Source organism: Myripristis murdjan, chromosome 13, assembly GCF_902150065.1.
Source record: "Myripristis murdjan chromosome 13, fMyrMur1.1, whole genome shotgun sequence".
Taxonomy (NCBI): domain Eukaryota; kingdom Metazoa; phylum Chordata; class Actinopteri; order Holocentriformes; family Holocentridae; genus Myripristis; species Myripristis murdjan.
In genome coordinates this window covers 24,680,812-24,707,708 of record NC_043992.1, presented here as the reverse complement: position 1 = coordinate 24,707,708, position 26,897 = coordinate 24,680,812, and the positions used below count along the sequence as shown (strand labels likewise).

Sequence of the window (26,897 nt, the reverse complement as noted above, 5' to 3'; positions counted from 1 at the left end):
CCATCTTACTTTCTGTCTCATCTTTCTTTCACTCTCTGGCTTCTTGTGCTTGTCCTTGCTTTGAACCAAGCAGGCCATTCTGCTTCACATCCCAGACTGCTGCAGTGGTGTGTAACGGCAGGCTTACGGGAAGTGACACAGTCCAGACAGGAAGTTTAAATCTTAAACAAAGTTGCTGGAGGGAAATGAACAGGCTTCCTGTTTCAAAGAGCAAGGTAGATAAAGCAGACACACAAAGAGTTGCAGAGAGCTGTTGCTGTCTTCACAATTTCATTTTTTGTGTTTCCTCTGTATTGTTTCCATTCGTCAGATGTGTATATTTAAATGATTTGTTGTCACGTCACTTTGGCAGTAAATACTGGATGCCTTGAGTCCATTGAAACTGAAGTGGCGGGAGACTGAGAACAATACAAGAATGACAGACACATGCACACACACACGCACAACTCATTTCCCATTCTCCAAAATTGCATTTGAGTTTCCTAAATGGTGAAAATAACAGATCCTTTCTGACAGCGTACAGTCTGTAATAGTGACTTATCAAAAGCCTGCTTTGTTTAGGAACAGCAAGCACCGTTCTCCAGGAAATTTTGTGTGTGTGTGTGTGTGTGTGTGTGTGTGTGTGTGTGTGTGTGTGTGCATGATTAAAGGATAATTCCAGTAACTTTTAACCTGGGCCTGATTTTCCTACTTATTTCCCATCACGATGACTGACCGTGTTTGAAACTTCGTCACTTACTTCACTGTAGAAATATTGTGTTGAAAGGACGTGTTTTAATCACTTTGGGTTCAGCTGTTAGAGATTGTGTTTGCCCTCTGGGTATATATTGGAGAACAGGGCTCCTTGCAAACTAGAGGTACATAATACTCCACGGTGAAGTAAGTGATGAAATTTTTAACACAATCAGTAGAACATGGGAATGTGGCATCACCACTCATCATGCCACAGCGGGAGCCCTGCCATTACGGGAGGATCGTAGATAGGACTTGACTTCATATTTTTAAACTGTTCACAAGTGTATGCACTCACACCAAACACAAGATATGTGCCAACCTTGGTCACTTTTATGGGAGGAAACACATCTGGAGGGGTCACAAGCGTGGTGTTACTAAACCACATCTTTTTGTTGGATAATTCATATGAATGTAGATTCCTTCATGTTTCTCTTTGGTTTCCTTTGTGAGGTTTCTTTTGTGAGAAACATTTTTTCCTTTTATGTGTTCTTTGTACATTAGTGACCAAAAAAAGCTGACAAATCCAGTGAACAATGCAGCACAACCAGCGTGTCCAGGATACAAGCCAAACGTAAACAAACACGCTACAATGGCGGCTCTATTCCAAAATGCAGCACGCTTTTAGCTTGTAAAGACAAACTGATAAGCAATCTCTATTGTTCTGAAAGCAAGAACTTGGAAAACAAGGATGAAATTAAGGCGCAGGCTGCAAATAAGCAAAACTGTGTTATTTATTTGTATTTTCCCCTTATTTAATAGATATCACACTTCAGAGCAACACAGTTAAAAATGGGTATGATCACATCACAATCCCTTTTTAGATGTCTCGCTCCAGCTCATGCATTTCATTTGAACTCTTGGTGTTGCTGATACATGGTAAACACAAATGTTACTTTCAAAAAAAGCGCAGGCTAGTTTCATGTGAGCTGTTTGAGGATTACTCTCTCCCTATCTAGTCTTTCTGTGAGGATCAGAGGAGGTCTTTGTCATGCTAATCCACTGATTCCTGGCACTCTGTCTCTATTAGCGGGCCTGGATCAGACCCCGCACACAGGGACACCACCCTCTGAGTTGATTAGTTGGGCCTTTTGTTCAGCAGGCATTACATGTGTTTGATGAGAAAAGCCCCCGTATTGCTCAGAGACTTTAGTGTGTGTGCATATGTGTGTGTGTCTTGTTTCTATGGCGGACCCAGAGCCCTCTTGTGGTACATCTCTCTCTCCCTCTCCCTCCCTCTCTCTCTCTCTCCCTCTCCCTCCCTCTCTCTCTCTCTCTCTCTCTCTCTCTCTCTCTCTCTCTCTCTCTCTCTCTTTCTCTCTCTCTCTCTCTCTCCCTCTCCCCCTCTCTCTCTCAGGTAGAACACCTTCAATGGGTGTCCAGTTCTGCAGCGGTGGAATCTGATCTACCTTAAAAGGCTTGAAAAGCTGCAACTAAATGGGTAATCTAAATGACTCGGATCTCTTTCTCCTCCTCCTCCTCCTCCTCTTATTTGTGTGTGCCTTCACAAATACATGATTGCATGCCTGAGTATGTCCATGCTTGTTCATATTCCAAAAAAGTAAAAGACAGAGTGAGAAGTAAACAGGGAGTCCTCTTGTCTCTGTACCTCCATCCCGTCATCATCTCTTTCTTCTTCCGCCCCTCCTCCACATCCAGTTTCTTCTCCCATCGCTCTGTGTCTCCTTTTCTTTTGACAGCTCTTGTCAGTGATAGTGCATTAGCTCAGCGTCTTCTGCCTCCGATCTTAATACACCTACAACAACCACCTGAGCTGTTGTCCAGTTCAGTTCAGGAGTGTCTTTTTTTTTTTTTTTTTTCCCAAACATAGTAACATAGTCACTTTCCTATCAGTCTGTCTTGGGCGATGTCAGAAAGATGTGATGTTGGTCTCTCTGGTTACACTGCTCTTCACATTTCTTTGCATGGCATAAATGAAAAAATAAATTCTCCTTTGTTGCCTGATTTAAAGGGATAGTTCAAGTTCTGTAGAAGTCTATCTGATTCATCCTAAACCAGGAGTATTTACGGTCAGTTTCTTTGGTATTTTTCTGGTTTGAGACCCTGCAGACAGAAACCTCTTAATCATTTCTTAGCAATGATCATGGAATAAGGAGGCCTTTACACCATCTCTTTGAAAAATTATATTCCAGTCCTTTTATAAGAGCTTGGGAGGATCACCTTTGTATAAGATTGTTGATTTCTGCATGCATTTGTTTACATTTGTTTACATACAACTATTTTAAACCCCGAGGAGAATGAATATGCTGTATCGCTTCAAAGAAGGGTCTGGGGACCCTCAGGGCCCCTTGAGGGGCTTTCAGGAGCTCCTCAGCAAAATGTGGAAAAGAGTAATTTCACTATAATTTAATGTTATTTTTTAAACATCATGTTTCAACCATAAAACTTAGAATCTATTTGACAGTGTCCAAGTTTGACGTCTGAAGAATTTAATATTTTACATCAATAAAGTTCTCTTTTCATGTCAGGGTCCCTGGGGCAAAATCATATCAAATGGCAGCGTGCATCTTAAAGAGACTCAACATGGGCACCTGGAACATGAAAAACTTTGAAAAGCCCCACCCTGCACTGCTCACAAACTGTCTGATGAGCAGATTACGTGGTTGTGTTAGCTATCTGTTGACAGGATGCAGCCTGGCTTTAACCTTTGACCCCTACACCATGGCCTCTTCACCTTCTGCTTTGTTTTCTTTCTTTTTGTTCTTCCTCTTTCCCCTCTGCTTTGCCATGAGATGGACAGAGTGTAAGAGCTGTTGCAGATGATGGTAGGAGGAATGTAGGGATGGGACGGGGTCAGGGAGCAGGGCTGGAGGGTGAAAGAAGAGATTTGTGCTGTTAGAAGTGACTGCTGGACAAACAGAGAGCAAGATAGTTGTTTTTGTCTCGAAATTGTCGTGTGTATCTACAAGATCAGCTTTTTCTCACTTCTTTCTCTCAAACAGACATCATGTTGCAGAAAGGGATAGTTGTGACTGTATCTTGCTGCGAATGATTTAAAATCTAAACTAATCTAATAATCCAACCTAATAATAAATAAAAATATAAGAAATCTCATGTGATGTCTTGCATGACTGAGATTATTGTATTGTTGGAGAGTGTAAAAACCACCCAATGCCATTTTTCAGTGAGTGGCAATAGTTAATTTGTGCTGGTGTTCGCATGTGTTGACTGAAACTTCATATATATGATTGAGCAGCCAGTCTCCTCTGTTCTGTTGCTTTCTCTTTCTCCCATGCACAGGTCTCTGTCTGTGCACATCCCGCCTCAGCCCTCTTTGAGGGGTAACTCTATCCCTTTGTCTCTCTCCCCCTGTCACACAGTAAGTCATCACCCTCTCTCTGCCTTGTCTCCTTGTGCTCAGCCTGCTGATTCATTTTTGCTGTAACAGTCATATACTCAGTTCAGCCTGTAAAGAAAAATCACCTTGTTACTATGTAACCAAATTCTTTTGACTTGTTCCACCTCTTTTTAATCAGAATGTAACAAGATGCTGAAAGAACCACCACTGGTTTTCTTTTCCTCTGACTCATGACAAATTGTTAAATGAATTGCCTTTTGAATTGAGTATGTTGATGCATTGTTTCTGTCAACAATCTTGCATGTCACTAACAATGAATTCAGCAGACTGATGGGGGATTGTCAGTATCCATTTTAAAAGTATGTTCCTAAACTTATAGCCTTTGTGCCCAAAGATGATTAAGTGGAGTTAACTATGGAGCTGCATGTTCACTAGGGCTGCAGCTAATTAATATTTTCAGTGATGAGAAATCTATTAATTACCTCTTAAATAAATATATTAATCATTTAGTCTATAAAGTATGAATAATAATGATAAATAAGACAAAGAAGAAAAAGAAGAAGAATTTTATTTGTATGGCCCTTTTCAAAAAAAGGTTAGAGGGTGCATCACAGAGTTAAAAAATAGAAAAATTACAACAAAACCAGGATCAAATCCTGGCATATATCTTCTCTTGCCTTCAAACTTTTGAACAACTTAATTTTCAAAATAAATCAACACAAACTTTACTTCATCAAATCTTGCCTCTGACAAAGATCATAACATTGGAGACATTTTTTTTTTTTTCTGATAATAGAAATGTGGTGCAGATCGGCTTGTATTGGTACCTTATCTGTAAATCTTGTAATGGTGGCAGCTACCATAAAACTTTAAAAGCATGCTTTACAGAGTGTGTGTGTGTGTGTGTGTGTGTGTGTATGCGTACACGTGTCTGGTGTATGTGAGCGCATGGGTCCCCTGTTTGCGCCCTGCTAATCTGGGCTAAAGTCCTCTTTGCCTCTCACCTCCTCCAAAGCCCTTTGTTTGCCCACAGTTAAAACTCCACCCCTGCCCCTTGTAATTAGCTGAAACCAAGATGTAGTATTTGGGGGGCAGCTGGTTGCGTGTGTGTAGATGAGTATGTAGATATGCATGTATGTGTGTGTGTGTGTGTGTGTGTGTGTGTGTGTGTGTGTGTGTGTGTGTGTGTGCCTGTGTATGTGTATGTGCATTACTATATGGAACATAGCTGGCCTCAGTGACTCTGCTTAATCTGCACTGCTCCCAGGGAACTGCTTTATTACTTCTGTCAAGTACATGTATGTGTGTGTATGTGTGTGTGTGAGAGAGAGAGAGGGAGAGAGAGAAGGGGGGGGGGGGGGGGGGGGGGGAGTGAGAGACAGACAAGGTTTGTATTTAGACACCCTAGTGTTGAACTCTGACCTTAGTGACGGCTTGTTCTGCCAGCTTTGGTTTAGTAACACCACGCTTGTGACCCCCAGCCCCTCACAACATAAAACAGACATGCGCACGACATAAAACTTTTTTTTTCTTGAGTGGCTCATCTTTTCCAGAAAGATTTTTAGATTTACCCACACCCGATATTAAATGTTATTATTTAGGCTAATGTAGCAAAACGGACAACAATGACCACATCATTGCATCACACACAACATCAGCATCAGCTCTGGCACTTTCCTGACATTTAACTTCAAAAGTGCTGGAAGCCTCCTCAGTAATATACCTGCCAAACAGCCCCAGTATCAGCAGGCTCCTGTACAGCCTCCGAGATCCATATCCTGATTAGTGGTTGATGTTAGGGGGAATTGCAGCGAGTACAGTATTTCTCAATACAAGAGACTGTTAACAACATCGTCCTTAAAAATCATAGCTTGTGAGAAAAATGTGATGGAAAGTAATAATTTACCTGCTGCTTAACCTCCCCCTGGTTCCAACAGAACAAATCTCCCACAGTGTACAGGGTCAATCCGTCTTTATCTAATTTATGTGCGTGTGTATGTGTGTGTCTGTGGGGAGAATATGGCAGGAATTCGGTGTGTGGACGTGGGAGTTTTTATGTCCTAATGAAGAACGCTGAAACGCTGGGCTGAACCGGCTCACCTCAGACTGTGCCTGTGTGTGTGTGTGTGTGTGTGTGTGGCTAGGTTGAATTAGTATTCCAATTATTTCTGCTGGGAGTGATTAGGCTGCTGGTGAGACTACAGGAATCCAGGGGTCAAAGGTTAACACACACACACACACACACACACACACACACACACACACACACACACGCACATGCACACACAAACACCCCACGATTGCCAACACCCCTTTTCCAATGACATATACACAGATGCACAAACACACACACACACACACACACACACACACACACACACACACACACACACACACACACACACACATATACACATACACACACACATTCTTCTTGCCAGCAACTCAGTTATGGCTTGCAAAGTACAAAGTCAGACACTCACTGCTACTTTCTAGATGTACAAAAAAAAAAAAGAAAAAAAAAGAAAAATAACAAGAGTGGCTACAGTTTCTATGGCAACTAATCCTCAGCCTTCACGGTGGCAACTTACAATGGAGCGGTGGTGGGGGTCAGTAGAGGGGTCGGCCAGCAGGTCAGCCGGTCCCACTGGGGGCTGGAGAAGGGGCGAGGGGGTGTTTTTAGCGACGTTGACATTAGGCCTTTTTAAACAAAGATCCTGCTATGCTGCCGTAATGAAGAGCCGTCTTCACGCTGGCTTTGCCTTGAGCGGCATAACGCTGCGTGATTTTAGATAGCGTGCCGGTGTTCCAACAGCCAGAGGCTTGATGTGTAACACAACAACGTCTGTGTCGACTGTGACGTACAACTTACGTGTCAGGCAGCGACATTGCTTTCTAAACAACGGCGGGTGAACCGTGTGTTGAGGTGATTTTCGGTCGCCATGCGCAGTTATATCACTTTTTGAATGCGAATTTGCTGTGCATTGTCCACAAGGCATTGATGCATACAGTGGCAGATTCGTGCAAGCAACGTGTGCAATCAGAGAGAGTGAGAAACTTCTGCTAACTGCTGCTGGCTGCTTTTTAAGTCCCCCTGGGGAGTCTGTCACACACATAACATGTCATCAAAACGTCACACACCTGTCCCGTCCTGCTCACATACACCAGGGGGATAACAGTACATTCCCTCCTTGAACAGGCTGTGTAAAATGGGCTGTAAGGAGAGTTAAATACAGAGAGAGAGAGAGAGAGAGAGAGAGAGAGAGAGAGAGAGAGAAGGAGGAGGAAGAGGCACCCCTACTTTTTAACTTTCACGTTAGCTCCTGTAACGCCGATAAAACAGTTTTGGTTGGATGGTGAAGTAAAAGAAGAGATAGAAAAAAAGAAAGGATGAGTCAAAATGCGATAGTGTCAAAAAACCCAGAGTGACTAAGCCCTGAGATCTTTGGCTGCCACCCTGGACTCCTGTTCATCCCCGTTCTCTATTTTCTGGTTTTGTCTCACCGATTCTCTCCCTCCCTGTCAAACATCAGCCAAACAAACTTTACAGGATTCCCTCGCCTCTGCTCCTCCTCCTCCTCTCTCCTCATATATCTTGTCATCCCTCTTCCTCCTTGCCTTCACCCCCCCACCCTTCAATCCACTCTTTATCTCTTTCACTCTCCTCTTTACCTCTAGCCATCTGTTTCTCCCTCCACCCCCACTATTGCATCAGTCAGTCTATTCGTACCTCTACCTCAGGGCTAGGCCACATTTTAACACACACACACACACGCTCACACACACACACACACAGCACTGTGAGGAGTTCTGACCTCACCAGAGCTGTAGGGTTTCGCAAGCAGAGTCTATCACTATGAACACAGACATAAGGAAAGTAAGAGCACTCTGGAAAGAAATTCGTGCAAACACACGCGCGCGCACACACACACACACGGACATGCACACAGGTGACTGGTAGCCAGTTAAGTGTTATGCTCCCTTGGCGATGACTTAATCACATCTGAGACAAAAGATAGACTGACACAGGTGTTTGTATGTGCTCATGTCTCACTTAGGATGCATAAAAATGTGTGTGTGAGTGAGTGTGTGTGTTTCAGAGTGTGTTCACTCACCGGTCTGTGTAAGGCAAAAGGGAGTGAAGTCATGTTTGTCATGATTGATGTCATAGCTGCACTGGGAGCGGCGGTGAGTTTCCCTGCTGACGTCAGGAAGCCTGTGAATCAATAGCATTCAAGAATTTTGGCCTCTTATTTGAAGGGTGAAGGCAACTGAAGGCAATGAAGACGGACAAACACCTTTGGCCTCTGTGGGGATTAGCAAAACAGAGAAAATCCATGCTGACGGTACAGCAGACCGAGCAGCAGCAGAGTCATCCCTCACTTTCCAGGTTTTCTCTGCAAACTAAACCTTTACATTGCCTTTTTAAGTGTTAGTTGCACTGACCACCAAAGGAAAACTTGAGACCCACGTTGCCATGCCAAATATTTCACGTCTTGCCTCTCCATGCAACATTTGGACGGCTTTCCAAGATTAAGTCATAATGATGTGACCGTGGAGTGAGGGCATTTATGGGGAGAAGTGTGAACATGTCCAGTCACACACCACTGGTTAGCATCAGAGACAGAGGCTATAGAAAAACAACTGGGTTTGTTTTTAAAGCACCAAACAACTGTTGCTAGGATGAATACACTCACACACAGACACACAGTGTTAAGTGAGAGAATGCAGCTTTGTGAGTTTACCTACATATATTAAATGGTATAATAAACAAAGAAGATATTAATCACATTATCATGTTTGTGTGTGAGTGAGTGTGTGTGTGTATGTGTGTGTGTGTGAGAGTGAGTGTGTGTGTCTATGAATGTCAAATTGAGATTTCATGGTTTGACACAGCCGGATGGAGAAATGTGTCTTGTGACTGAGGGATGGACTAGCAAGAGGATGGAGGGATGGAAAGATAGACTAAGCGAGAAGAGTGACTCGAAGAGTGACGATTAAATCAGTCAGTTGCCATCCATCTTAATTTCAGATTTCCTGTCTGTTTTTTATTTTGCTTTTCGCTCTCCCTCTCTCTTTTTGTATTCCTCTTTATGTTTCTATGGTTTTCTCTTCACTGTCTCTTTACAAATGCTTCCTTCCTTGCAGTAGTGTAATGTTCTTATTCTGTGGTGGTCTTAGTCTGTGGTGCACACTGTACGCCACAGACTAAGCACGTAAGCTGTTCTGGTGAAAGTGTCAGTGTTTGAGATGGTAAGAATCTGTTCATTCAATCCCTAGTGACAAATAAAACCAAGCACTTAGCATTGTAGCCTCAGTGCCAAACGGCAGTGGTGCCAACCTAAACCCACTGCTTGTCATTCACATCACCCTCAAAGTACTTGCAGAAAATTCCATTCTAAGTATAATTATTGGTGTATGCCTGTGTGTGTGTGTGTGTGTGTGTGTCCTTGGAAACATTATGCCTAAAAGACACCAAGAAACAGCCACAGTATATTGAAAAAAAAAAAAAAAAACACACTGGCATAGCACTTTCTCTCTCTCTCTCTCTCTCTCTCTCTCTCTCTCTCTCTCACACACACACACACACACACACACACACACAAGTCAGCCAGAAAGCATGAAAGAAAGAAACAAAGATGAAAAGACAGGTGTCAGCCTTGCGTGGCATCATAAGGATGACCTCAGCTGGCGACACTTGGGAATGGGTGAGGCTTTGGGAGAGGGGGCGGCTGTAATCCTGCGCTCTGATTGGCCTGTGGCCGGGGGCTCACCTGCCTCAGGTGTCTGAGAGCTGTGAAAGGTGAGAGGCTTTTAATGGCTCATTTTTCACACATATGTACAGACGAATGTCAGCACGTAGTGGCATGTAAACACAAACATGGTATTATAACAGAAACGGGGTGCCTGAAAACTCTTATGCTCCTAGGATACATGCACACATGCTTCTGTGCATGCAGACTCACTGGTATAAATCCACACACATATGTATCCGCATATAAACTCACACACTAAGACCCCTGGAGCCCGAGGGGGGAGAGGAGGTAGTAGAGTCAGAGAGAGGAGGAAGGAGAAGAAGAAGAGGAGAGGAGCCTCCCACGCTCTACCTGCAGCTATTCCCCCTCCTTTCTCCTCAGCACACCCTCCCTCTCTCCTTGTGCCTGTGAGCAGTTGTCGTTCTGCCTGTCATATTAGAAAGGAAGAGAGAGAAGATAAGTAATTCAATACATGTAAGTTAATACAAGCATAGGTCATGGCAGTTTATCATGTGCCTGTCATCCTGAACGTGGGCTCTTAAAGAGAAAATCCACCAATAAAAGTCTCATTTTTCTGATGTTGACTGGGACCCTTCTGTCTATAAAAGATAACTCTTTTTCTCTTGGAGTCAGTGAACAAATAGGTTTTCATAATTCAGTCTCTGCTTCATCGTGTGTTGTTGATGTATAATATATACACTTAAAGAATATTTGTATATAATAATGAATGGCTATCTCTGCTACGGAGGTTATATCTCCAGGAGGGGGTTATATGATCGCCCCTGTCTATTTGTCTGTCTGCAGGATAACTCAAACAAACTGGACAGATTTGCACAAAACTTCGTGGGAAGGCTCTTCATTGGCCAGCAAAGAATTGATTAACTTTTCAGGCATTCAGCCTCAGGTGGGTGTGACAATGGGTAGGGCTTCACTCAGTATCCAAACACATCCATGTAACATCACAGAACCCAGTGGGGAGGTTGATGATGGGTCGAGGCAGCACTGACCAGCTTGAATGAGGCATGTCCTATGATAACAAATAGGGGCAGGGCTTAGCACAAACAGGGCTGTAGGAGAGATGGTTAGAGTTATAAAAGAAGATGACCCACTTAACAGTACACTTTACAATGTGAAATTTTTGAAACACTAAAAACGACGGTATGTTAACGTAAGATGCGGTCAGCTGATCGCATTTTCACAGTTTGCGTAGCCACAAAACTTTGTGATTCACGACCAATCCACCTGGCAGCACTGCACCCCAAACAAGCCCAGATAAGACTCCCTGACACCGCAGAATTAATACAGATTAAAACTTAACTGCACTCCTTTGTAAAACAATCTATAGCTTGACTATGTGCTTTATATGACATGGCAGTGACACGAGCTGCCGCAAGGCAGAATGTCATAAGTCTTAATCTTGCTCTGAGGATAGCACGTGTGTTTTACACCCACATCAGTGAGTGTAAAATGTTATTCTTCTGTGGCATTTAAGCAAATACACGTGTACAATACACGTGCCAGAATACTAGATCTATTCAGCTCCTCTTGTTTTGTTGGCTGCAAATCTCTATATAGCTCTATCCATCTCTGGCTGTAGTTTCCAAATGCATCCATGTTAACATCACAAACCCAGCAGGGTGGTTGGTCATGCTTCAACAAAGAAGTTATTAATTTTTCAGAGTAAGTTGAAGGGGGCACAGTAATGGATGGAGCCTAGGACAACCAGGTACATAGTTTCTGTAACATGAAATCTGAGAAGACAGTGGGTAATGGGTCAAGGTGGCACAGACCAACTTTCTCTGCTGATATGACAAAAGGAGGCATGGTTTAGCACAAACAGGGCTGTGACCTTGTGGAGGTCTGTGCCCTACTGAGCACCTTCTTTTTGTGCAATGAATTTCACAGTCAAAGAATGTGCACAACCGGTTTTGTCTGATTTCGGTAAATCACAAATACTAATTTATGAGGTATTTGCAGTAGCTACATGTTTTTCCTTGGATTTTGGACAGTCAAGTTTTGCGGCGCATGAATATGTCTCCCTCAGAGCTAGACTGAAGACAGCCAAACCTCCAACCTCTGATGTCACTTGATGACAATTTCTAGTGATGCTCCTTTGACAATGAATGAGAGACAGACTTTGTGGATACTGTGACAGTGCCCTGGGTGATTTTCCACTGATATCGGCCCATGTTGTGACTCAGAAATGTTCACAAGCTTGTTCAAATTAACTGCTGCTGTATTTGTAAGGAAAACCAATAATAAAGGCCTGTAACAAATTTGACAAAATAATTTACATCAATACTTTCAGAGTTTAGAAACAGAAACAGAAACTCTGAAAAGGAACCGGGAACAAAAAGTGAGACACAGTAGCTTCAGTAGCCAGCTACTTATTTGATCACCCAAGGGAGCCTCGCTTCAAAATAAGGCAGATGGTTGTGTATGTGGGATAAAAGCAGGGAGAGTAAAAGAGAAAGTGAACAGGAGAAAAAGAAAGAAACTGATGGAGGCAGGGAAAGATGAGAAGAGCGGAGAATCATCTGTGGTTCCCATGGCACAGAGAATGAGCTGCTTGTGCTCACATGGCTGAAAGTGTGAGTTCGTGTGTGTGTCATTAGAGTCCCCCAGAGCGCTGAGACCAAAGGGGTCTCACTGTGACACCTATTATCCCCCAGAAACATGACACACACAGAGAGAGAGAGAGAGAGGGAGAGAGAGAGAGAAAGAGAGAGAGAGAGACAGAGAGAGTTACAAAGTGGGAAACAGTCTACATTTCTCTGGTTTTCTCTCTGTTATAGAGATTTAAGATTGAAAACGTTCCATTTTAGTTCTTCTTTCTGTTTGCCTGTGTGTCTAAATGTGCATGTGTATGTGTGTGTGTGCTTGCACCTACCTGCATCTGTTGTGTGGGTGTGGGTGTGTGCATGAATGTGTGAAGCATGAGTCTGTGTATGTGTCTGCGTCTGTGTGTAGTCCCTGTGAGCATATTTGAGTGTTACAAGGTGAAATGTAGCAGATCTCTGCACTGTGCCAGGTGTTTGCCTTGGCCATACTTCTAAGACCCTGACACACATTTTACAGGGTCCAGCGGGAAATAGTGTAAGAGGCTGGAGGGGCTGTAAATTGTGTGCGAGGGGTGGGAGCAATTTAAGGGGAGGGGGGGAAGGGAAGGTGTTAGTTCTTACGTTATTTCTCTCTCTAGCACTTTGCTCTTGCATGAATTGTTTTAAAGTCACATCATTACAGTAATTGTGCTAAGTGTGCCTGATATTTGCACTACTTCTCACTGGTTACTTGTAAGTGCAGTAGTCCAGGAGTTGTAGGTTCTTCTTCTACTGATTCAGTTATTGCAAGTTTTTCTAAGGGCAACAGCTAAATGCCTGCATATAAATGTAATGTACTGAGTCTGCTGAGAAGCGTGATGGGGCTTGTTGTTTTGGGGGTGCATGAAAGGCTATGAGGCGTGAGCGTGACTTTAATGGCATTTTGGGGTGTGGGGATTGAAAGGCTGGAGGTTTTGGGGGGTTTGGTGCGTGCTAGGCCGAAGTCTGCCTGGAGGTGGGGATAGCAGGGGCTTTAGGGGAATGGAGATTAGAGAGGGAGTTACGGTGCTGGAAGGCTGTTTGCGGGAGTTGCATGTGTGTCTGTATGTAGCGGGGTGGATGTTGGGGGGCGGTATGAGTGTATAAGTGGTGGCTGTTAGGAGGGAGGGGGCCGAGACATTTAAAACCATGGCTTCTTTCTATGGGTCTGCTCAGGTTTCTGGAGGCCGCCAGAAATGGAGTAGTGCAGAGCCAAAAGGAGATTGGCGTGGGTAAGGGGGTTGGTATATGGAGAGGGAGAGAGGGAGGTGGGGGAGTAGAGGGTTTGCAAGGGTGGGGGTGGGTGGTGGGTGGTGGGGGGGCAGTGAAGGGAAGAGGAGGAAAACAGGGTTAGGAAAGAAAAGGGCATGGGGAGTAAGTGTTCTCTTGGTGGGGGTGGACGGAGAGGAAGTGGGGAGGGAGGGATGGGGGAAAGGGAGGGACAGGAAAAGGAGAGACAGAAGAGGAGGAAAAGACGAGAAGTGGAAAGAGAGAGAGAGAGAGAGGGAGGGAGGGAATAGATGGAATGAAGGAAGAAAAAGAGATAAGGGAGAATAGAGATGGAAAAATGCAAGAAAAAAAGTGTGTGTGTGTATGGGGGGTGTCTTGGGAGCCTGTCTGGAAGTCAAAATAGCCTCCACCCCCCTTTCTCTCTTTTTTTTTCTCGCTCCCTCTGTCTTTCTTTCTCTGGGAGCCGTCAAAATAATGGATTGTCACGCTAAATGGCCGGATACAAGAGGGCAAGGGGGTTGGCTGGACGGGGTATCCGCATGGGGGAGGGGTGGGGTGGGGTGGGGGGTGTAATTGTAGGAAAGGGAGCAGTTAGGGAAGACGGGGGGGGCGGACAGACTGACGAGTGGGGTTTAGTTCCAAGTCAATTTATTCCCTATTAAGGAGCACTGCCAAAAGCTACATGAAATACTGATGATCATTGTGATTCTGGGAATCGCTTTGCATCATTTTTAAGACTTTCCAGCTCTGTGTGCTCTCTGGTTTTCTGAAATGTGTCGTAGAAATACATCAGCATCCCACGGAAACCTCACGTCAGCTTCTTGGGATCTGAGAAAAACAGGTTTATTTTCCGATAAACGCTAATTTATTTTTTATATATTTGATGATAGATCTTCAATGGTTTGCCTCAGCCCCTGGGTCATGCAGCACTCTCATCGCACCATTATGTTTGCAGTCTGAATGGCACAGTGGGTATTTGTGTGTGTGTGTGTGTGTGTGTGTGTGTGCGCGTGTTTTTTTTTTTTTTTTTTTAATAAAATACCAACACAACCGTTGGTTTCTATCAAAATGCCAGACAGGCATATTGTTCTTATGAATATGATTTGGCAGGATTTTCAACCTTCTGTAATATTTTTAAACATGTAAAAATGTGTCTTGGCTTTGTGCAGTGTTTTGAGCAGATTTTTCCTGGCCCTGTAGTAATATAGTCGTCATTTTTGTGGATTTATAAAGCTTCTGGGTAATAATGGCCTTGACTATAAAATAGCGACGGGTTACACCACATATTATCTCATTATAGACATGGGATTTCTTATGAATTCATGTTTGTGAGGCTTATGAATTCAGTTTGTGCGGCTATAGCAGGATAGTTGTTACTTGTCCACAAAAGTGAGACTATCGCTATCCTCAGCCAATGAAACTGAGCCTCTCTCTCTCTCTCTCGTTCCCTCTCTCTCTTTCTTTCTCCCTTCACACAAATAAACATCTAGCCTACATCTCATCCATATCGACCAACCAAATGTCTTGTGTGTGTGGTTGTACCCGGATGTTTTTATGCTTGTCTGTATTTGTATTAATATGATAGGATGTGTGTGATATTTATTGTTGCATAGGATATAATGCTTCCAGTTAGTTCACACTCTGGCAACTGGAGTCCACAAAGAGAAAGGGCACTTCTGAGAGTGCCAGAGACTCTGCCCACAACAAGAACATGTGGTTCTAAAAGATGGCACAGTTTAAAGGCTCCATTGTCTTACACGGGACATGTTCGAACAAGGTGCCCCTCCAGAAATGCTGTCCAGAACACCCAGACAACATATCACAACAGCAACATCCTGGCCAGCTTGTATCCTGACGATTTTGCATGTGTTTAGAAATAAAATTTGACTCATTGCAGACATTGTACCTGTTGACTTTATGTGGATTATGATCAAAATATCTCGCCCTTGTTCTTTTTCCGCTGCACTCTCATTTCTCCACATTTGTCTCTTTCTGTTTCTCTTTCTTTCTGTCTTTGGAAACGAGCAAAACTTTGAACGCCAGCACTATTAATATCAATGTGGCCATTTCCTTGTAGCGCCGTGTTCCAATATTCCAACTACAAGACATCACCATTATTATTCATTATGCCCTTATTTTAAGATTAATAGCTGACTCAGAGATGATGGCTTCAGCGAGAATATCGTGCTTCCAATGAGTGGAAAAGGTAAGCTATTGGGGTGAGAATGTGTGTGTACAGATTTTTCCGTCCGAGCAAGAGACAGAGAAATGCCCATATATTAAACAGATGTTACATAAAGGGACACAGGGACAGGGGGAGACATTATGTAAAACGTGATCTAAACATGGGTTTTATACGTTGTTGTAATTATTTGCTTTGCCATCATTAAATAAAGCAAGAAAAGATGTTTTCTCACAACACTGAGCAAACCCATTACAATGGAATGTCAGCCTTATAAGTACTCAACATTTGAGTCTGTCCTTTCCTCGTCTTTTTCATGGTCAACGTCAGATCCTGCAGAATTACCTCTCCTCTTTCTCCTGTCTTTGATTCCTCTCTACCTTACTCCAGCTCCCTCCTGTCATTTCTCACTCCTCACTTCTTTATTCCATGCTTTCATTATCTTTCCAGTATTCCCTATCCATCCTATTCCTTACTCTGTCCTGTTAATAATGCAGCTTTACCCCAACTCTCTATTTTTTTTTAGGATGGCCCAACAAAGATGCTGCCATCTCAATTTTAATTTCACGCCAACAGTCCGCTCTATCAATACTCCTTCCCTCCACAAAGCAAGTACACGGTCCTCCAGTGTTGCCAGGGATGCATTAGGAAGCGCTGGCATTCACACTACAAAAGTGGCCCAATGCGTTGAGTGATCGGATCAAAATGTGTGCCCAAGATTCATTAAACCCTATTCACACCTGTACTTAGTGCTGTCCTGCTTATGGTCACATCATCCAAGATGCAAAGTGTGAACAGGGTGTTCACACAATCATGACAGTGTGGGATTTCCAAGCTTCCATCCTGCCAGGGGGGTAGTTGAGACATAGGCTTCGATTGTACTCCAAATAAGGCCAGTAGTGAAAGGGGTTGTGCTGTTATATCAAAATCTCTGACAAAGTAATAACGCTTTAGCAACATAATTACTGAACATCTCTCGGTGAATTTGTCATACATCCAGTTCTGGTTCACTGTAACTATACTGTCCATCCATTTTTTTCCATCCAGCCTCTGAGCACTGTTAGCCACATATATACATATACTGTATAATAAAAATATATAATAGGCTATTAACTGCTCAAGGGCCTAGCCAGCCCAAATCTCTGTTGGTGGATGAAAAAAAAGCATCAGTTTTCATACAATTAAACTGCATTCTCAGTTACATTTTGAGGGGAATGTATTTTTGTCCTGGATTACGTTTGTTTGTATGGTATCACAAGAATCTTTGTAATCCCTAGTTTCAAAACCACACTTGGGGAGTAGGTGGGGTTGTAGATGGGTACATTCATCCATGTGACCTGAGTTTGAGTCCAGCACAAAGCGATAGTGGTGTTAATTTTTTGCAAACGTTACCATGTGTTGCCGTAACCAAGTGTGTTTTAACCTTTCCCTAACTTTTACTAAGTGGTTTTGGTGGCTGAAGTACTGGAAATGGTTAAAATGTCACTTTGACAAGATATGTTGATGAGTTATATTTATGATATGTCACAGACAAACATACTATGAACAAAATAAGTTCCCCTAATTGTAATTAAGAATGCAGTTTAGTTGTATGGCAATGTAATTTTTAGGAGAAGGCTGGTTCGTGCATTGGATCGATCATTAAATTAATGAGCCGATATTTAGAAAACTTGCACAATTGCCTCCCAAATCTTAGAAAAATAAACTACCAGGACCTGTATACATGATGTCACCAATAAGAAATAAACAAAAACTCTAATAACTCTGATTTTTTTTTACATCTGAATGAGTTTCTTGACATCTTAAAGAGAAGTCTTGCTTCCCCAGCCTCTAGCTTTCTGAGAAATGTGTTCATGCTCAAAAATCTTGATGGAACTGTGTGAGGAAAAACATGAAGTATGACTTTTAGGGTGGTTTGTGTTTTGTGTATCAACCCTAACTCTACAGAGAAACATTCCTTCCTCACTTGTTATCAGTTCTCCATTCCTCTGTCATCTCAATCTATCTCTTTCCACCCACTTAAGGCTTCTGAATTCCCCTATTCTGTTTGCATGTAACACGTTAATGGTTTACACCCCATCCCCTGTGTGTGTGTGTGTGTGTGTGTGTGTGTGTGTGTGTGTGCGCGCGCACTGGAGTTCCTGCCTCTAGGAGTGGATGCACATGCCTGGTTGCATATGTTTGTGTGTCTGTGTGTCTTTCCCAGTGATATCTTCTGGGTTGTGAAATCGGAGGTGAGGCTGACAGTGTCCCAGGGTGATGTCGTTGGACAGCGTCTGTTCGGCTTCCAGAGAATCCTCTCGCTGGAGCCGGTGGGAGAGTCGGCCTGGCCAGCTCTGTCTCCCTCCTGCTGCTCTGTTCTCTGCTCTGAGAAAGACGAGACACTGGAATACCTTTACACTGGATTGATGGTGCCTTTGGGCCTCTCAGCATTTTGTAACGCAACCAAACATGGTCTTCTTGGAACAAAGTTTCAAACAAACATACTCTTATTTTATTTTTTTTTATTTTTTTACTGTGCAATTTTTCAAAAGTGCATCAACTTCGTTGCCTCCAAAACAGACTGAAGTCCTCATCAAGTGAAGGTTAGTGCTGACAAAGACCATGTTTGGTTGAAATGCTTTGGTGAATTACCCACAAAGGCACAAAGGGAGCATCAATCCAGTGTGAGCTTGTTATTCTCTGCCTCATTGCCCTGGATTTCATATCTAACACCTGGTAAAGACTTGTGAACATGCATAATTTACTGCTGCTGCTTTGCTCAACTCAGGACTCTGACCAAGAACATTAGACATCACGCAGGAGCTGCTAGCTCAAAAAAAAGATTTCTTTGTTTGTATTTCTAAAAAGATTCTGAGTCTTTTAAACCCTTTCGGCTTGCTGGCTGAGTGCCACTGACAACATGGCTCGCTCTGCGGCCGGGGAGGGAGGGCTGTGCTGATTGGCAGATGACTCCGAGGAGAGTTGGATTCAGGAAACAGATAGGGAAAGAGAGGGCACGGGGCGGCCGTGAGTTGGCTGAATTGTACTTTCCAGGTTTTACATGACCACAATGTGGGTGTTTATATGAGAACAGGACGGATGTGGAAAAAGAGTTGGTTTTTCAATGCAAATGTAATCAGTGGTGGTTACACATGTAGCCAGTGGTCACAGATGCAGCTCCACATACTCATACACATTATTAGGCTGCTTTCACACAGAATCAGGCGATCTTGCCACAAGTTTATGTGTGTCGCTACCCGGCCTGTCTGTCTGCTGTCTGCCCACTCGGCCTGTTTGACAGCTACGCGATTTCTTACGTTTTTTTTCCACAATGCCTGATCCTGTCTGAATGCAGCCTTACTCTCTCTGTCTTTCCTTCTTCAGCTTCCTTCATTCAGAGACCAGTAGATGTTAGCGGTTCATGAGTGCTTCCCTACATTTTTATAGCAGTTTGAAGTAAAATTCCCAACCAATAACAGCAGCTTCAGCAGAGAGATAAGCGAGGCATGCAGAGGTGTTTGTAATACTGATTTATTTTTAAGCATACTGTACTGAGAAGGCCCAAAGCAGTCTATTCCTCACAGCTGACACCACACATCCTCAGTGTATATGTTGTGCAAGTAAATTTGTGTGTGGTTAAAATTGCATGTGATTGTGCATGCTGTCGTCTGAGTGTGTCTGAGAGTGGGTATATTGTGTGTGGCATGGATTTGTATGTACATGAATCAGTCCGTTCTTATGTGTGCGTATGTCTGTGTGTTTGTGTAGGTGTGTGTAGGTGTGTGTGTGTGTGTGTGTGTGCGTGTGTGTGTGTGGCCTGCTACTGTAAAAAAAAAAAAAATCCCCACAAGTTCTGATTTTCTTCGCATCAGTGTCATAAACTTGTGTTTATGTCTGTCAGAGAAACACAGTCTGTGTAGTAGTCTGTGTACACTGTGCAGTCACACCATAAATGGTATCTGTGTCCATTTTGTGTGTATGTGTGTACACTTGTTCCATTGTGTGTGTGTGTGTGTGTGTGTGTGTGTGTGTTGGTGAGGATAGGCCCAGTCATATGAGTAGAAGATTTTACAAGGCCTGTAAATATTTGAGTAAATTTCACGGTTGGATGTTCATAACTTAACAGAGTCAACAGAGAGCAGCTCTAGGACACACGAGCTTAGAAACGTGTGCACACACGCATATACACACGCACACAAAGATTTGTACCTTGCAGGTGCTAAAACTGTATGAAGTGAAGCTGAGAGGCTGTAAAATAGACCCTCACTGCTTAATCGAAGCCTTTTCTTTGATAAATAACAAATCTCCCCTTAGGTGTCATTAGATTGTGCCACCATTTTGTGCTTTTCATTGCTTGCAGGGTCCAGCAAGTTTCCATTCAAAGTCAGCGTGCTTGGACGCTCCCAGTAGACCCGAGGAAACAGCTCATTAGGATTTTATAATCTAAAGGATGAAAGAAAGTCTGAGAGATACTGTTTAACTGAATGAAGTAATCTGTCACTCCCATGTTTACATTCTCTCAGTAATTTTTTCCTGTAAGAGCTGTTGCTTGTTAGACTGAAAACACAGTGGTCACACCGTGACAAACGAAAGTAAGAGCATTTCTGCATGAAAGAAAAGACAAATCACTTAGCAAGGAGCTTTGCCAGCTGGGTGGTGTGCTTGTACTGAGATTGGTGGCCTAGTGAATCATTTCCTAAATACATGCCGGCTGCTTTATTTAATAAAATAAATGCTTGTTCGGCCTTTCGCAAGCCCAGCAGAGTAAATCCTTGCCTTACAGTGTTTGAACAGAGAAGGAAATCCCTTCCACTCCATGCTGCACACCTGAACCTGCCACTGGAACAGCCCTCGTACACATGTACACTTGTTAAAATTAAACACATACTCCCATGAAAAGCCTGGGCCAATTAGAAGAGAGGAGAGTTCAACTGCATACCTCTATCATTTTTTTTTTTTCTTACATTTTTGGTTTAATCACATCTAACAAAGTCCAGTGGGTTGAAATCATGTTTCATGCTGTTGATATTGCATACAGTAACTTGTGAGATAAATGATCTGATCTTTTTGGAGTGTAACTAGAGAAGGAATTATGGGTAGAATCCATAGCTACGTTTACATGCGCAAAATTTCTCCAATCCGATCTAAACCTTGGCTGATCGGAAATTCCAAATCCACTGTTTACATGTACACTAAATAAAATGATCCGATCATGACGTGCGTATACATGCACCAAGCGTTTGATCACAATCAATCATTTGGGCATGCGCGGAGTTGTCTAATTTTCTGGAAATAGTAGTAGAAGAAGAAGCTGTACTTCCGCCTGTGTTGTAAACAAACGCCGCGTTGTCTGCACGTCCTCAGCTCGTTCACTCTTTGTGCCTCTCACATTTTATTTTCCTCCCCTCTGGCACAGCGTCTGTTTATGTAGGTTTTTTTTTTTTTAATATGGACCTTTTGGACCGTTTGCTGCTTGTCGAAAAACGACCGGCTGCCGCAAAGGCGGAAACGCATCACGCTGACGTAACACACATGCGCAGTGGAGATAATTTTACCCCAACCAGGAAGACAGGATCTGAATGGACGTGTACATGGACGCCGTTCGGAATAATGATTGGCATAAACCACCTCTCTCTTTCGGAATGAAATTTCTTTCCGAATGGGCCGTATCGGATCACAATCTTCCGATTGACGTGTTTACATGAAGCATTTTTAACCTGATTTGGCCTTTATTCCGATTATTTGTGTCCATGTAAACATAGCTCATGTATTTGCTGTATGAGAACTCAGTTTGCATCCAAGGTGATTAACAAAAACAAATAGTAATTCTCTCCAAAGGTTAAGCTGGTTGAGAAGGTCCAGGGTGGCATTAAGGAAAACACACACACACACACACACACACACACACAATGTTCATCTCAATCTCTCTCTTTGACTGTCTCTTTCTTCGTACACACATACACACTGTATTATTTTAGTGCAAACACCTGTTGAGAAAGGTTGTGTGTGTGTGTGTGTGTGTGCATGAGTGTGTGTGTCAGTTTGTATGTTGATGTTGCCTGGCAGTACGATGGCTTTGATACACTGTACACTGATCTAGGGATCTAACACAGATTCAATGTTATGATGACTTAAGAATTCACACACACACACACACACACACACTCACACACACACACTCACACACACACACACACGCACATAAAAAACAGAATCACATTCGCAGACACTTAACATTACCCACACACTCATTTACATTCACACAGCAAATACAAACACAGATATGGGTGCAAACATTTTAGTGCAGTAATGCAATCACAGGCATGTGCACTACACACGAATGTGGATTCCCTATCTGTCAGTCTGTCTGTCAGTCAGTCTTTCTGGCTCGCTCTAACCCTTTCTCTCTCACACACACCCACACACACACACACACACACACACACACACACATAGGGAGGGAAAGTTTGTGCCAGTCCTGTCCTCTCTGGTCTATTTCTGAGGCGACAAGAAAATGATCAAAGCAATGTGACCAGACTCCAGGAATGACCTTCTAACTGTCTCAGGTATCTCTTGTTACACACACACACACACACACACACACGCACACACACACACACACTCACACATTCACATTTAGGGTGATGCTCATATATATTTACACTCAGATGCAGACAGACATAAACATACAGACAGATTTCTCTACGTATACTGTCATGTAATTCTACCTCTGTGTTGCAGCACTGGCTCCATCAGCCTCTGTATCAGCCACACCAACCCCCCACCTACACGCACACACTCTCTCTCTCTCTCTCTCTCTCTCTCTCTCTCTCACACACACACACACACACACACACACATACACACACACACACACACACCACAACCCCCCAACCATGTCTGAGGTGCAGGGATAAATTTAAACGCGGGGTTGCTGTTGGGACCTGTGGGTGTCAGGTATCCCTAGCTTGCTCCACATGTCAGCCATTTTTCCTCACATCTTTTCTCAGTTTCAGTTGCTAATTGTGTCCCTGCACACCCCTAATCTGCGACTCACACGCTCAAGCACACTCAAACACACACACACACACACACACACACACACACACACACACACCATGTGATGTTGTTCATCTTCCTCTCTCTACATCATTGTCACTCTTTCTGCAGTTGATATGCGATGGATAAATGCACTGATGTTTCACAGCTGCAATCCACCGTTCAGCACACACACACACACACACACACACACACACACACACACACACACATGCAACAGCTAAGTGATTATCTTTCGGAACATATCTGACATATTCATTGTGATAATGAGCTGGGTGTGTACTCTGCACTAGCTGAATGAGATTTATTGACTATGTCTTCAACACTTACGTCTATTTACTGACCATATAGATACTGATTTGTCAGAAGCCGGAGATCCCACCCTCTCTCGCTTGCAGCTAGCCTTTTGCAACATCCTGTGTACAAAACATTACCATATAGTAAACGTGTCAGAAATTTGTGATGCATGCATGCACACATGCACGTAAGCATTTTCGCCACACAGCTTGTGTGTAAGGTGAGCTTGCAAGCTTGCAAGCTTGTGCCTAAATGCACCGACAATTTGTTTTCTGCAGGCAGAAAATAAAATGTACAAGCCTACAAAACTAAGCCTGTAGATACAAACTTCAGTGCAAAACACACATACAATGTGTGTTTACAAATATACAATAAACATAAACATGCAGGTTTACAGCGCTGATTTTAACCACACCTTTTTGAATGATATAATATCCCATAGGTCTCATGGCTGAGTTAATGATGTTCAGTAAGGTGCATTCAGTGAAACTGCTAACACAGTTTGTCACAAAATGCCATAAACCAGGTGTGTGAGTCCGTTAAGGTTGACAAGACTGTACTGTATTATCTGAAAGTTATTCAAGCAAAATAATTTACTGACCCTATTTATATGGTAGGGCTATACCATGTGTGTGTTTTTGCCATGTTGTTGTTCACACATTCACAGAAACACAAGTGGTTTTGATTGTATGTGACGTGCAGCCCTGCAGAGACACCAGGCTGCCAGCCCTCGATGGGTGCCTTAGTGGGCACCCTGCCCGACTCTCACCCACCAAACCCTCATAAACCCTCTCTTCCACTCGCTGGCTTCCCTCGTCTGACCCTCCCACGGGACAGTCGGCTCCAGCAGTCACCTGTCTTAATGTTTCAGACAACAGCACAGAGTTTGGCCTGAACTTGGACTCTATGGCTGATTTCCTAGATAGATAGATACATAGATAGAAAAACTGCACTGTTACCAACGAGTCCTCCACCTCATATGGCCACATAGCTCTTTTTTTTTCATAAACTCTAATTCTACCCAAAGGACCAGTTCCTGACCAAGATAGCTACCCAGCTAATGTTCATTAACAAACATTGGCAAGCTAGTCTGCTCGCCACTAAAAATATTTATTATTTAAGGTCAGGAAATGGTAAGGGTTAAGGTTACGAAACATTAGCTAATGTTTGGTTATATTAGAAAATCAAATACTGCTCCTTAACGCTGCTCCCGCCCAAAATTGAACTATGGTTGGCTGAGTGAAAGCCTCCTTCCATGGACTTTGTCGCTCCTTTAATATTATAGTACAGTGTTGTTATTTACAGGACCACTAGAGTTCGCTGATCTTTAAAACATAACTTCAAGCTGCTGTCCTTTATTACAGGAGGACAGTCTCATTGTTATTTAGAGAAAAGTAAAGACAGATGGTGTAAAAAGATGAATAAAATGCAACAGGTTACATGATGGATGTAAATCCAAAAAAATATTAATTCCATGGTCTGTAGATTGCAGATGGCTCAGCTCACTTGGCCAGAAGAGTGTCCAAACTCAGGTACAGTGTGCAGATGAGGGAAGGCGGCAGGAGAGGAGCTTCAAAATGTAGTTTGGCAAACTATTGACAAAGTTACCAATAGGTGTGGCCTGGAGGCAGCATGTACGCGGTGTTTAGTGTGTTTGTGTGCTTGTGTGTGTGAGCGTTTGTGACAGCAAAAGTAAAGGTCACATCTTAAGCAGTGCTATAAATATTCTAAGATGTGACTCTAGTCAATGACTGCTCGGGTTTCGCCCATCATCACACAACCTAAGATCTTGGGTCAGAGCCTAGTGGAAAAGGCCTTGCCCAAGAACTCCTTTGGTGTATCACCATTACAGAGAGGTGTTAATAGTTCTATTGGGCTCCGTGCCAACAACCTCTCACTCTCTTTCAGCTCGTTTCAAGCCTCCTTGGGCAGGACTGCTGATGTTGGCGAGAACACATCAGGGGCACACATGTACACACAGGCAACGTTTTCCGCCAAGACCAACAGAAATGCTGTCCCACTTTTGTTTTGTTGGTGTTTGACTTTTGTTTTAATATTGTGAAGATAAACTGATTCACTGCACACTGTAAATTACTTAATCTCACTTAATGTGTCATCTGTTATCACCAAACGCACAATAAAAGGAAAAGGACAGGGAGAAAATGCTACGCTTGGAGGCGATTATTGATGTTGTTGTTGCCGTGTACAAAGGAGAGCAGAGAGAGAAAGAGAGAGAGAGAGACATACCCTCACTTCACTCACTGCACATTTTGGTTTCCAACTCACAGTTTAAGAGGCCTGGCACTAGAATTTGCATTCACTTTCCAGGTACAGAAAGCTGCAAAACAACCTTTCTCCCTGCAAAAATTCATGGATTGATCTTATGAGCGCTGTTGCAGGAAACACTATATTGTATGACAGCCGTATAAGTTTAGTAATCAGTTAGTATCACATTTTACACATTTGTGGATTTGACATTGGATGCATTGCTGAAGTATGAAGGGTGCATGATATTGTTTGCATGCATTAGAAACCTGGCACACATCTCATAGTATCCCAATGTAGGCCCAATGCAGGCAAAAGCACACAGGGGGACTCATACTTGGCTCATTGGGATTTACACCTCAGTGCAGTACTGTTTGATGGCACTGGCCCAGTGAGGACAAGCTATGTACAGACTGAAAATGTTTACGGAGGCTTTGATTAATCCCCAACCAAACCCCATCTGCCCTTTTTGAGTGTTTGTTGAGCCAGAACAAAGAACGCCTCACAACACCACCATACCCCGGCTGCATTTTTGAATATATTTCAAATAACAGCAGGAAAACAGAAAAATGTAATTCAGCAGCAAGATGAATAACAGAATATCTGCCTCTCACTTCTCACCAGATGTTCTGACTCAGAATACTAGCTGGCAATACACTGGCTCATTTAGCTAAAATACCTATGCTGCCTCAGGTACATTTTGTATGGAATTATATACACTGTGCTCATTGTAACTGTAACATCTGGATCAATACAATCTGATGGTAGCTCAAGTAACATTAAACCAGTGGAATAAACCATTTTATTGTGCCTAACATTGTTTTGTCTTCTGGTAAACAAATCACCTTTTTGCTACTGTGCACTGAGGAATGAGTAGGAGGAAAAATGACAGATTTTTTGTGAGACAGTGTATGCTACTGTCTGAAAGACCTTTTAGCTTGAAACCAAATAATGTTATTACTTTTTCCACACACCTTTTTGAATAAAGAGCATACAAATGTGAATACTTCTTAAGTATTTGCATAACTGAAGCAAAACAGCACAACCGAAGTCTGTTAAAATAGCGGTAGGCGTTCTAACATGTGGTGCAGGAAAAATATTTGTGCTTTAAATACAAATTTGAAATACACTTCCTGAACTGTGTAAATGACCGAGTTGGGGTAATTCCTTGGACAGTGTTGCTGATACACTGATTACTGTTTGATGAGTTAACTAGCAGCTGTAAAGGAATACATTTTGAAAGTAACCCACCCAAACTTGATTGTGGGGTCATTACATGGCTGAGTGCAGGCTGGGCAAACAACCCACCCACAGCTGGCGTGGAGCACAGGGTTTTGTGAGGTAAAATCTGCTCTAGGTAGGCTCATTGTCGTTACTCAGTTGCTAGTCCTCTTCACTGTTGTATTCATTGGTTGAAATTTGCCATGGCTTAACAAAAACAGCAGCCTTTGTGGAACAAAATCTATTTTTATCTATTTTTGTTTACAGCAGAGGAA

The 26,897-nt window shown here is 43.0% G+C and overlaps 1 long non-coding RNA gene across 1 annotated transcript in view; it reads left to right on the top strand.

The window, feature by feature from the left end:
- Positions 1-25,166, top strand: part of LOC115370640 (uncharacterized) — a 111,013-nt gene extending 85,847 nt beyond the window's left edge. The window contains exon 3 of the long non-coding RNA XR_003929265.1: positions 25,045-25,166. This is a non-coding gene — a long non-coding RNA (uncharacterized LOC115370640). The remainder of the gene's footprint in view (positions 1-25,044) is intronic.
- The last annotated feature ends 1,731 nt before the right edge of the window (positions 25,167-26,897 follow it).